At 39.2% G+C, this 12,440-nt stretch overlaps 1 long non-coding RNA gene across 1 annotated transcript in view; it reads left to right on the plus strand.

Moving 5' to 3' along the window:
- The first annotated feature begins 889 nt into the window (after positions 1-889).
- The window catches only part of LOC123641741, a 29,450-nt gene continuing 17,899 nt past the window's right edge, over positions 890-12,440 (plus strand). Inside the window, exon 1 of the long non-coding RNA XR_006736341.1 lies at positions 890-980. This is a non-coding gene — a long non-coding RNA (uncharacterized LOC123641741). The remainder of the gene's footprint in view (positions 981-12,440) is intronic.

A 12,440-nucleotide genomic window follows, 5' to 3' on the forward strand; every position in this document is an offset into this window, starting at 1 on the left:
ACTGCGTGGTACTAAGAATGCAGTGAATAAGAAACAGTCTCTCCCTCAAATGTCCTAATGTTTGTAGTACAAAACATGTCAGCACCCCCTCCTTCTTTCCACACTTCTACCCTATGCTGCAAAAAACTCAGGCTGGGACCAAATCTCTGGTTGGCTTTTCCCAAAAGCTTTAATATCCCAGAGTTGTGGCAGAGACCCTTTGGAACCCAAAGTGAATTCAAGAGACTTCCTAAAAGTGACAGCTCTTCTGGTCTCTGCATTGTCAGGTTTTTGGACAATAAATCATTATCCAATCTATTTATTACCCAGACTCCAAGCTGTTAGCATATATGGTACCTTTCTACAGGTAAGGAAATGTATGCCCTCCAGAAAAATTGCATCAATGTGCACCTTTTGCGAACAAATTAGGGATACACCCTCCTTCTTACAGGCTGAGTTAACCCCTCACCAGGGCACCCAGTGGACACCGGGTGGGCTCTGAGCCCCTCTCCTGCCCCTTGATGGGTGCCCTGTACAGCCACACGTGGTTGCCTTGCCAATGAACCCCTAGAAGCCTTCCTCAGAACAAGGCCGCCCTTTGGACATTAATTAGGAAAGAGCTCTCTGGGAGTCACTATCCTTACAGAACTAGGCTGTTAAGACCGTCTATTTTCTTCATTTTTAAAATACGGCACCATGTGTGTGAGCTGCCTCAGGGTTTTGGTGACAAGGCATCTTATTTTTGTCAGATTGTTCTGGTTTTTACTACTTTTTTCCCCTTCAGTGTCCTGAGAAGTCCTTCTGAGTGCCAATGTGTCCCCTTTAATAAATCAAAACCACTCATGCAGGATCACAGCCCTTGAAATATGACTATGAGAAATGTTCAGAAGCCGAGTCGCCGATGGCACTGCCAAAGCCAAGTGAGCAGGATTCTCCATCTCATACACTCTTATTTAATTGGCTTAATGAGTTTGGGCTGATGTGACCGAGTGATCAATCAGGTTAGTGTTATGAGATATTGGAAGGTGGCATTAGAGAAGAGAAAAGGCATTTGGCAAATTGACTACAGAACAGGGATGAGAAGTCTTGATTTAACAATTGAATAATTTCTTTCTATTTTTTCTCCTATCCCTTGAATGCTGATAAGTCATAACAAAACCTCCTTGGATGTGCTTGCTTGCTCATGTTTCATTGGAATTCATTTTGCAGTTCCCCCTCTGTTTTGATTCAAAAATGCTTTTCTTTCTCTGGAACACAATAAAGTAGAAGTTCTGCCTTGTATGAAACATTCAAGAGCCAATGAATGCCTGCTATCTAGAAAAGTGAAATGCCCTATCAAATTCTTGCTACCCTTAGACATTGTTAATAGATTCTATAAAAAAATATATAAAAGAAAACATGAGTTTTAGCACTGAAATGTAGCATTAGTTTCATTTCAACATTAGCCACTTTGTTCCTATTTATTTAGTGAAGTGGGTGATCAGCCATAGAGAGGATTTTGGTCTGTGGATTTTTTCCCTTCTTTTCAAAATGGCTATTAGAGGGAGGAAGTCCTTGGGTCAAATCAGGCCAGTAACTGAAACTGCTTGAGACAGACATTCTTCTAACTCTTGGAAGGTTAGAAATCTGGTGAACTTGTCAAGCTTGGCTGATTTTACAGTTGACTTGCTGTGTCTGAGGTAAATACGGGTACCCTGAAGCATGTGGAGTTCTGCTGTTCATTTACCAAGATCTAAGGGCTTGATTTTTTTTAAAAGGAAAATTTGAACTTTTGTCAAACTTGTAAAATGGGTATAAATTTGCTCCTCAACTCTGGGGCCGGGAAGTGTTCTATTTCTTGATGTTCAAATAAATCTGGCTCTGTTCCCTCCTCTTCCCTGCATCATCGGTAGGAAATTTAATCTCCATTTTTGCCCTGCACTTTCCTCTGGTCATTCCCAGGAACTGAATGTCTTCTGCCTTTCAGACAATCTGAGGAAAGGCTTGCTGATGAAGTGGCTCATTGAAAAGTGAGTGGGTCTGATGCCACATTGTACATGTCTAACTCGGCCATGGGGATTCTTGATCCCTCCTGGGCCACAGGGCACAGGGTTTAGACTTAGGACTCTGTCGCCTCAATAACAGCCCTGCACAGGATACGTCCTTAAGGTCCACTGGGGGAGGATCATGTCTTTTAAAAACTTCTAAGCTTTCCCCTCGAACAATCCAGCCGTCTCCTTGGGGAGCCTAAGCATCTGAAAACTCGCTTCCTAGGAGTGAGTCAAGTCTCAGACACCCAGGTCACAGCACCTTGCTCTCCCTTTGAGACGGAGCTAGGAAAGGTATCTCTCAGTCTTTGACAATAAACCTACAGGCATACTTAGGTTTGCAATCTCTGTTCCCTGCCATATTTGACCGTCTTCTTAATTTGCTCCTTACTCATGAACTGTTTGTTGAAGAAGCTAACAGCATTTTTAAAAAGTTCATGGCTATGTTGCCAGGAAATAGTCTTTGATGTTTGTGATAATTTTGTTTGTTTTTTTCTTTCTTTCTTTTTGTTTTTCATAAGAAAAAACATGAAGTTATCTCTCTCCTTGCCTCCTCTTTATGTGCAAGTGCAGAGTTCTTCTGAAGGGCAGGCTTTGTGGTTTACATGGAATGTAAATAGCTCAAATGGCCCCACTTCCAAGAAATCTTTTTTAACCTTATGGCTGAATGAAGTGAATTCTTCTCCTGTTCTCTACTGTATTCCGAGCAATACTTTGAACATACTTTTAAAATAAATTTATTATGCTTACTCCCATACCCAGGGTGAGCTCTGATTTCTTCTCTCATTCAGGGCCAAGGAAGTATTTTTTGGGGTGGTGAAAATTTTGATATAAGGAAAGATGGTAGAAGAGTCACTTCACTTCGTGTGGCCTTTGGTCTAGGTTTGGTGTCTTCTCTTTAGACTTGCTGCTTTAGAGCCTTTCCTGATTCATTCATTTATTTATTCACTTCAAAAGATTTTTCTCGAAGGCTTGCTATGTGTCAAACATTGCCTAGGTCCTGGGAGTAGTGCAGGGATAATTCAGAGAATACTCCATCCACCTGGCTTATAGTTCACTGGACTGTCTCTCTTAGAACTCAGATGGTAGAATGAGATTACCCTGGGGCTGCCTACCTCCTGGGAGGGGTTCCTTTGTCCTGAGAAGGCCAGCTGGGAAGCACAATGAGCCTTCAAGAAAGGAGGTGTCTTCCTTCCATATTAACGCTTCCATAGCCTACCTAGTCAAGGAGCTTACAGCTCAAAAGTTGTCTGTTCCAGCCCACCTTTTCTTTGTGCAGCAAATACGGAGTGTCTGCCGTGTGCATGGAAATCAGTAGGGAACTCGATAGACAGAATCCCTGAGTCATGAAGACTACATGAATGTCTCAACTTGTCTCTGAGTATATCTCCCTTGGGAACCCAAAGCTCTCTGGATTTATAGGAGGAGACTGGTCGACAATTCCTGATCTGGAGTCCCACTATCACCCTCTTTCTAAGTCACTTTAGAGGTAAAGTTACCCATTTATTACATTGTTGCAATAATTTTCTTACTTTGTTGTGTCCCTAACTGGACTCTGGAGGGCAGAGGCCGTGTTGTCCTTACTCTGGTACCCTGGGGAAAGTACCTTGTGCTCTAGTAAAGTACCTTGTGCCTACCCTCGTGGAGAAAATGAATCCAGAAGTACATTCGGGGGAAACAGAATGGTGCTGAAACTATTCTCTTCTGCATTTCAAAAGACATCTTTTTGTTCTTAATTATATTTCAATTTTGGACTTAGGAAAATATACGGATAGAGTGTGAATAGATGAATAAATGTTGAAATATTTTCTTTATTCGAGGAGCTGTACTAGGATCTGTGAATGACAAAGCAGTGGATTGAGCTGCACTTGGTGGCCAAGGTGTATGGCAAGGAACATGAGACACATACAAACAGTTGTAATAAAGGATCAGCAATTGTGAGAGACAATAAAGTGCTTCAGAAATTCTGAGGGAGGGAAATTCGGTTAAAATTATTCATATATTTATTTCTGAGGTGTTTTGTTTAGTTTTTTTTAAGCATCACAATAGAGGCCATTAATTTACTTATGGCCATGGGTAAAGGTGCGATTCAAGGATGTGAAGTTGTTTGTCAAGAGGCACACAAGTCCTAGCCTTCATGAATACTAATCAGGCAGTCAGATGCAGGGGTCACACAGTCAGGTGAGAGTCAAAGGGTAGAGGCGAGTCCAGGGCCCTGTTCTTCCCTCTACCCCGCACTTCAGGATCTAGTCTCACCTAGAATGGTCATCTGAGGAGTTGTTACAACTCAGGGGATCCCAAAGAGTTCATAAACTCTTAACTTGTTTTCTGTTATCTCTTTCCTCCACCACTTTATTCTTAACCTTAAAAAAATCTATTTTTTCCCTAGCTTTAAGATACTTGTGGCTGGGCATGGTGGCTCATGCCTGTAATCCCAGCACTTTGGGAGACCGAGGTAGGAGGGTCACTTGAGGCCAGGGGTTCGAGACTAGCCTGGAAAACATAGTGAGATCCCATTTCTACAAAAACTGAAAACATTAGCTGGACATGGTGGCATGTACCTGTAGTCCTAGCTAGTTGGGAGGCTGAGGCAGGAGGACTGTTTGAGCCCAGGAGTTCGAGGTTGCAGTGAGCTATGATCACACCACTGCACTCTAGCCTGGGTGACAGAACAAAAACCCTGTCTCAAAAAAAAAAACGCAAAAAAGATACTTTGTTTTTGTATACAGTTTCTTTCTGATTTTGGATGCTTAATTCTGGTATTTGACCTGTGTCTGTGTAACATCCTCCATTATTCTCAAGCTTGCCTTGACAATAGAATTTCCATGATTTGTACATGTTCCCCTTTATACTGCATGTTAGATCATTGCTTTGAGTTTCATTGTCTAGAAACTGTCCCTGGCTGAATCTGTACCAGCTCAGAAAAATCTGGCTACGTGACATTTTATTAAAATATAAACACTATGGGGATCATTGTTTATTTTTCAGATCCCAGGATTCAGAGGTTCTGAGAGGGCTGCCACTGCCTTAGAGAGGGGATAAGGGTATTTTGGAAACAATGTTACTCTATGCCAATGTGATAATCAATGCCAACATTGAGAACACTAACAGAGCATGGCTGTCTTTTTACCGCTGCCTTTTAATTTGGTCAAAATATGGAAGGTGGATTTTTTATGTGTTCATAATTTTTTAACTAAAAAGCTATAGGAAAAGAGATAACTATTGCTGCCTCAGAAGCCATGGTAAACATTCAGAAACAGCTCATCTGTCTCTTGGCTCATTTGGAAGTGATAGAACTGCAGGAAGGGCTATGACCCAAGTTCATTGAAAGACATGACTCGGCACATTTTTCCTGCACAGTCTTGTGCATCAACTTCTGCTCATTTTTTTCAGGGTCAGTGTTCAAAGTGACATTTGAGAGATATGCTTGACTTCTGCCTGGTTCTCAACAAATCTGGAATCTTTTGCTCACAGGTCCGTAGCAAATGTTGGCAAAAATTTTTGCAAACATGGGCCAAATTTTAGTTTCATTATAAAATGTAAAGTCAGATCTGGCTTTGAGTTCTGTGCTAACATTTCACACAAGACTAATTTGCAGTTCTTCCACATGGATTCAGCGTCTAGGGCATACTGCCTGCTACTCTAAAATGCATCTGATGTAAGGATGGTAGTAAGGGAGGGAATAAAGTTTGTTCCTATGTGTGGAAGTATGAAGGTTTTGGGGTTTGTGGCAAGAAAGAGTTAGATTTTAAAAAATTACTCCAGTAACAGCAGTTTTGCCTAAATGGTTTCAGTATTAGCTAGGGAAAATGGCAGAGAACCAACACTTCATTGATTGATTAGTAGTAGACATTGTGCTTGACATATATTATCTTATTCAATCATTTTAATACTCCAAGAGGTGGGTATCTATTTTCCTTTTAACTAGGGAAATAACTTATTTACCTCTGGACTCTGGAAATTACCTCTTTGTCTCTGTGTGTATGTGTGTGTATTTGTCAACCAAAGGATATTTTGTTGGCAAAGAGTCAAAAATATTCTCCGGTTAAAGGCAGATCCAAATTGATTAGGTTTCCGGTTCACGAACAGGGCTGCAACATACAGTTGTGCAGGTTGCTAACTGCTTGAGGGTTCCTGGCCAGGGGACGAGTGAGGGATATAATCCTACCCCTACTCAAACTCACCAAGCTACACACTTTGGTTCAAGCCTATGTGGAAAGAAGGGACACCTTTTTTCTAATTTACTCATGTATGTTAGCAGCAACTCTGCTGATGCAGATCCTTTGCAATAAATGAACAGCCTAAGAAAGAAACTTTGAAATTCTAGGTAATTTCCCTTTCATCCTGGCATTTGGGATGCTCATCTCTTCATTTTTCCCCTTCTCTAACATGTACCTTGGGACTGTCCCTTGGAATTCCATTTGTCCCAACTGCTGATCTCACTCTGGGACTAGACTGAGAAAGTGGCCAAATTGGGAAGTATGTACCTGCCTTCCTCTCTCCCTCCCTATGCCCTTGGCCTGGAGAGCTGGCTTGGATGCAGTAATCCTTGTTCCTTTCTAGACATTGCTTTGTATAAACTGCTTAGATGCACATTCACGTTATTCTTCTCTTCAGCCTTTCCCCCTAAAACTGCATGAATGGCTAGGGAAGTACACATTTTTTAACCCCCAGAATTTCAAACTTTGGAAAATAGTTTAAAGGAAAATTTGATCGACATGTTATCTTTCAATTCGTTAGCAAGTATGTTTAGCCTCATAGATAAAATCAGTTCTAAAAAAACACGAACAGTGAAGGATAACTGTAAGTTAATTATTATGGCAAATGTTTAGTGAGCATTTGCTTGAGATTCTTAACAATGCATTATGTGTAGGAGCAGAATACAAAAAACTTCAGGCACAAAAATGAATTTGTAACTTGGTATAAAAAGATGTGAAAACTGTCCATGTGATATAACTTGTTTATAATCTAAGTGATGGGAGGCAGGGACCCCAGTATGTTCTCCCAGCTCGGACTCTTACGTCCTGGCCACCTTGCCAAGTCGGTTGGTGCCTGGCCTTCACTTTCCTTACCTCTAAGTAAGACTCCATTCTCTGTAAGACCTTCTTCCTAGGCTGTTGTGTGCCTGGAGTGAGATAATGGATGTGAAATACTTTAAAATGTGTGAGACTCTTTATACACTTAAGGTTTAATTGTCCTTACAGAGAAAGATTAAAAGATCATTGATAATTTCTTTAAAATATATAAATTTTCCTTTTTAAATAACACATACTTTGTGTGAAAAATTTAGAGAGAATAGAGTCAGGTATACATTAAAAGAAAAAAAAAACACACACAGATTTACTTATAAGCCCCAGAGATAATCATTGTTAATATTTTGATATATGATTTTATAGTCTTTCATAAATTTACATTAATTTATCATAACTTAGATACTACTATAAATACATTTTTAAACCTAATCTTATTCAATTTTATATCAATTTAATGATTTACAGGAAGCACACAGACAGCTGTGTTCTGGGATTGAGCAAATATCAGCTTCAGATATAGTCCAGAGATTTTTGCCTAGTAGCAGTTCATAACATGTTTTTCATTGGATTTATACACAAAATCAAGATATTGCTCTAGAGTCATTTATATATAAGCTCAAAATATAGTAATTTGCTCTTTAAGGTTTTTAATCTAGACCTATAGTCACACTTTCAAATTTTATACACTATCAGGAGTTCAGTAACTCAAATAATCTATGGTAAGATATTCAAATAAGAGTATCTTAAGTGGAATGTTGATATAGGGAAATGTTAAAAACGCTAGCTGCTGTTCAGCACTGTTACCTCCTATTATTAAATGGTTGATTTGCTTATGATAGGATGTAAGTAAGTAGAACTTTAAATACAAGGGGGGAGTTCTCAAGTATCCAGACAGTGTGTGTGTTGCTGAAAAAATAATTACCTGGAAATTTAACTCTTTTGCAAATTGGAACTTTTTTGTGTGTGAATGCTTTTCTTAATTCAAGGCACACTGGGAGTTTCAAATCGTAAATGCTTTGAAAAAAAAAATCTCAATTTCCCACAGACTTTGGTAAATAAATATTGCCTCCTTTGGGCCTTTTAATTTGTATTACTTGCCTCATCTTTCTTGGTTAGTCACACCAGTATACTCATGATTTTATAAATTGTCTTAGGTGACATGATACTTTCTTAATCACGATTAAATGTAAAGTGGCAGAAACATTCCTTTTGGGCAAATCACTTTTCTCTTTGGAAATCAGTTCGATCTTGAAATAAAGCAAACGAAAGGGAGGCAATATCAGTTACAAGTATAAGGCTTTATTTTATCACGCCTTCAAGGTTTTATGTCTCTTCCTCCATGGCTTGCCCTCCCTTCCCCCACTCCCTGCTCTGTTTCTCTGTGTCAGCTTTAACAAGGAGGGGGAGGGAACATCACAAGGATATTTAGAGGGTGAGAATATGTTAAGACGGATCTGAATCTCTTTATTAACGGTGAGTTGCATAACAAATGCCATGGGGTTGGTAGGTTTTACCGTGTCTGTTAAATATTAACAGTGCTTGTACTTTCTGAGGTATTGTTAAAGTGCTTGGATACCGCTCAGCCAATCACAAAGAGACAGGTTTCCATGGAAGCAATATTACAGATTCATTTCATTCACAATGAAATCCACACAGCAAGACAGATCTGTAAAAATAACCCATGTAAAATCAAAGCAAAATATTTCTGGGTGTTTGTTCTATGCCTTTTGGTGTGTGTGTCTGTTTTCCATTTTAAAAGTAATCCAAAAATATCTGGGCATTCAGGAGAGCTTCCAAAAAAGCTGGAGCTCTTTCTTACCCCTGCCTCACTGTTTGTTGATGTTTTTCTAGCTGTGCATACCTGTATGTTTGAAGTGCTCAAGCCCCTTCCTTGTTTACATTCTAGAACACAACATTTTACACCTAATTTAAAAATGAAAAACAGAATACTCTGAATGTTTGGTGAGCATAGACTATTTGAAAAGACATTTATATACCAATAATAAAAAAAGTAAAAATAATTAATGATTTTTGATTCTCCTCTATAAAGGGCTTTAATAACTCAGTGAATTAGATACTACTATTACCTTTATTTTACAGGTGAAAATAGAAGCTCAGAGAGGTCAAGTAACCTCTTCAAGATTGCACAGCTAATAAGTGGCAGAACGTGGTTTCCAATTCAGATTTGTCTAATAGTATATGCTATAATCCCAAATTGCTATGCCATGTTTTTGTTTTTATGAAGGAGAGCATCAATATTATTTGTCACTGGAGTCCAAGCATATCTATATATCTATCTATCATCTATTTCTATCCATACACACACACACATATATATATACACACACACACACACACACACACACACACACGATACATATATACACATGCTAAACCATGCTCACTCCTTTTGTCATTGTTTTCATAACAAGCATTGTGTTTATAGCTCTAACATGTCATTTATTTTATTGCAGCTACTGTTTACCTGCTTCTTCATGGCTAGATTCTGGGTCCAGATGATTGTGGTTGGGTTTGGATTGATCTGGATATTTCTTCAGGCTAGAACTACTTGGCACAATTGCTACTTTATATAAATATAGATGCTTTAGAATCTACAAGAATTTGAGTGACAAGCAAAGGATTTTAACATAGACCTTTAGCAAAAGCAAAATTGTGTTGGGGCTGGGGATGTCATTTGGATAGAAAAAAACTTTTCACCTCTGTATCCCTGGAACTGAGAAGCGTGCCTGGCATTCTTGAATAAATGACTGAAGTAAATGTCTGGAAGCTTTTCTGAAGCATTTTTCTTCAACTTTTAATATGTTAACTTGAGAACATGCTTATCTAATTATTATTTATTAAAACAGGCCCTCTAAAATTAACAATACTCTTAAGTACTTGAAAGTAGCAAAACTAGACTAAAATATAGGCTGTAGCCTTTTGACATTTTCTCTATTATTCTCAGTTCTTGAACCTGGTTGACTGACACACTAATACTTCATCTGTTGGTAACATTGACGAATAAAGTACTTTCAGTGTTTAGAGTCTTAAAGACAGATTTTATGTACCAAAGCTTTCAGAAAACCATTGTTAATGGATAATTATCTAGGATGCATTATTCATCTCCCTGTCTTAATAAACAGACTCTATCAGATGTGACCTAACCTTTTCTTTCTGACTCAGCACCATCACTCTGTTATCTGTAAACTGTGGGGTCACAGAACAATATCCTCAGGTGTCAGAGCTCATAAAGGACTGTGCCTATTTGATTTTTTGAAATATTTCCCCTCTGCCATCTCGCATCATTTCACTGGCTTCCCTTGGTCTGCTTCATACATACAGCACATTGTATGTTTAATTTCATGCCCTCCGTTAGCTAAGGCCCTTCTATAGGCTTCGTGGGCTACCAGGTCAGTGAGCAAGTTAAATGAGCTACCTTAAGGTGAAGCCCTGAATATTTCAATTTGCTCGGGCCTTTGGGCTACAGGAGGACCTTATTTATCTTCCCCTACAAAGAATATGAACTTGGTTTAAGTACATTCTTCTTCAGTGTTGGAGTCTTTTCCTTTTTATTATTGTTGCTGTTCAGTTCAAGAGGGAAAATATTTAGTTGAGTTTCTAGAGAGCTGTCTGCTAAATATGTGAAACTGTTATAATTTTGCAACAAAGACTATAACCCACTCTTATTTTGAAGGAAAAAGCATTCCTGAAGGCAGCTTCCTTTGGGAATATTTCTGGGAATAGTGACTTTACATATGTATGAATGTATGTGTATATGTGTGTGTGTATATATATGTATTTATATATGAATATATATTTGCATGAATTCATTTATACTTTATATTACTTCTGAAAAGATTAAGGCAGTAGTGACAATTAGGAAAGGAAAAATGGATAAAATTCAAGTTGCCAACACTTACCTTTTATTAGTGTGGCGGCTTTGTGTTCTGTTGTGCTTTTTGAACATAAACACCCTGAAACTGTTCATTGGGTTGTGGCAGCACGTCCCTCCTTAGGTCATTAGTAACTACGGAGGCTGATACGGTGTGGTTACAGCTATAATCTTGGACAAAAAGTTAAATTTTGTTCTTTAGATCATGTAGGAGAATTTTTTCAAAGGAGTATGTAAGGGACACCACAGACCACTGTTATGTGCTTTCAACTCTTAATTTATAAGAAGTGTTTTGAAATAACCAGAAATAAAGGAGTCAGAGTGGTCTAAAGGGAAATGACTCAGGCACCCTTTTGTAAAGATATCAACTAATGAAATCGTTATCTTTCTGACTGGCCTGGGGCTGAGGTTTTGTCATGAGAGGTCTTTCAGTGTTAATTTAACCAGGACAGTTGCTGTTTTAAAAGGGTTTGATAGCCAGGCTGTGGAGCTGACAGGAAGAGCAGCTGCCTCCCCTGGGGAGGTTTAAAGGGCAGGGAAAGTTCAGCAACCCTGGCCCTCCCCCTCCCCCACCCCCATCTCCCCAGAGGCCCTACTTCTCTTGGAAATTTTTGTGATTAGAGATACTCCATTGGGCAAAGCCCTTGTCTCCAGAAGACATCAATAAACAAGGCTATATTTTACCTGAATTTACCAGCAATGCCCTTTCTGAATACATGGGCAGATGAATGAGTTAGGCAGCTCTCACCAGCCAGGACAGAGCCTGATAACTGAGACACAGGTGAGTATATTTAGGATGAGAAAGTCTGAAGAAGAGGTGTTGTCCCAGGAAGACCTGGGCAGTAAGGGGTGGTGAAATGTAAAGCCATTGGACACATGGAGGGGCCTTTGCTGACTACAGGAGGATGACAAAAGAGGACATGAGGGGTTGAGATCTGGTCTATAGTTTTGCTCAAGGCTGGTTTTGCTTCTTGTTGTAACATAGCTAAGCTCATGAAGAAAAGAAAAAACAGGTCTTTTACTGCTATTGACCTATTTCAATCAGATTGTACAATAATTTGTAAATAAGAACTACCTTGGCTACTGGACGCAACCCACCTAAAGAGCTAAATCCTTTTGACTTTTGCTTAGTGATTCATCTTTGCTCCTGATTCTGAGACCACACTGGTTTCCAACTAAAAACATTTAAAGACATTCAGCATCAAGTGTGTCTTCTTTGTCTTGCTCCAATCTTGTGCCCTAGTTTTAAATTATTTTTTGTTCTTTGTTATTGAAGCCAAATGCTCACATTGCATCCGAGATATCATAACTAAATCTCAGCCCCTTTCATTTATTTATTCACCAAATACTCATCAAATGCTTGCTTGGGGTCTGGTACTGTGATAGGTACTAGAAACACAAAGATGAATTAAACGTGGTCTCTGCTCTTCAGAACTCCCCTTTAGTGCTAGAGGACATGTCCCTGACGCTGTGTGCAGTTCCTGGGGCCCTCCCTGACTGGCGTCTGGC

This window comes from Lemur catta, chromosome 1 (genome assembly GCF_020740605.2).
Source record: "Lemur catta isolate mLemCat1 chromosome 1, mLemCat1.pri, whole genome shotgun sequence".
NCBI lineage: Eukaryota > Metazoa > Chordata > Mammalia > Primates > Lemuridae > Lemur > Lemur catta.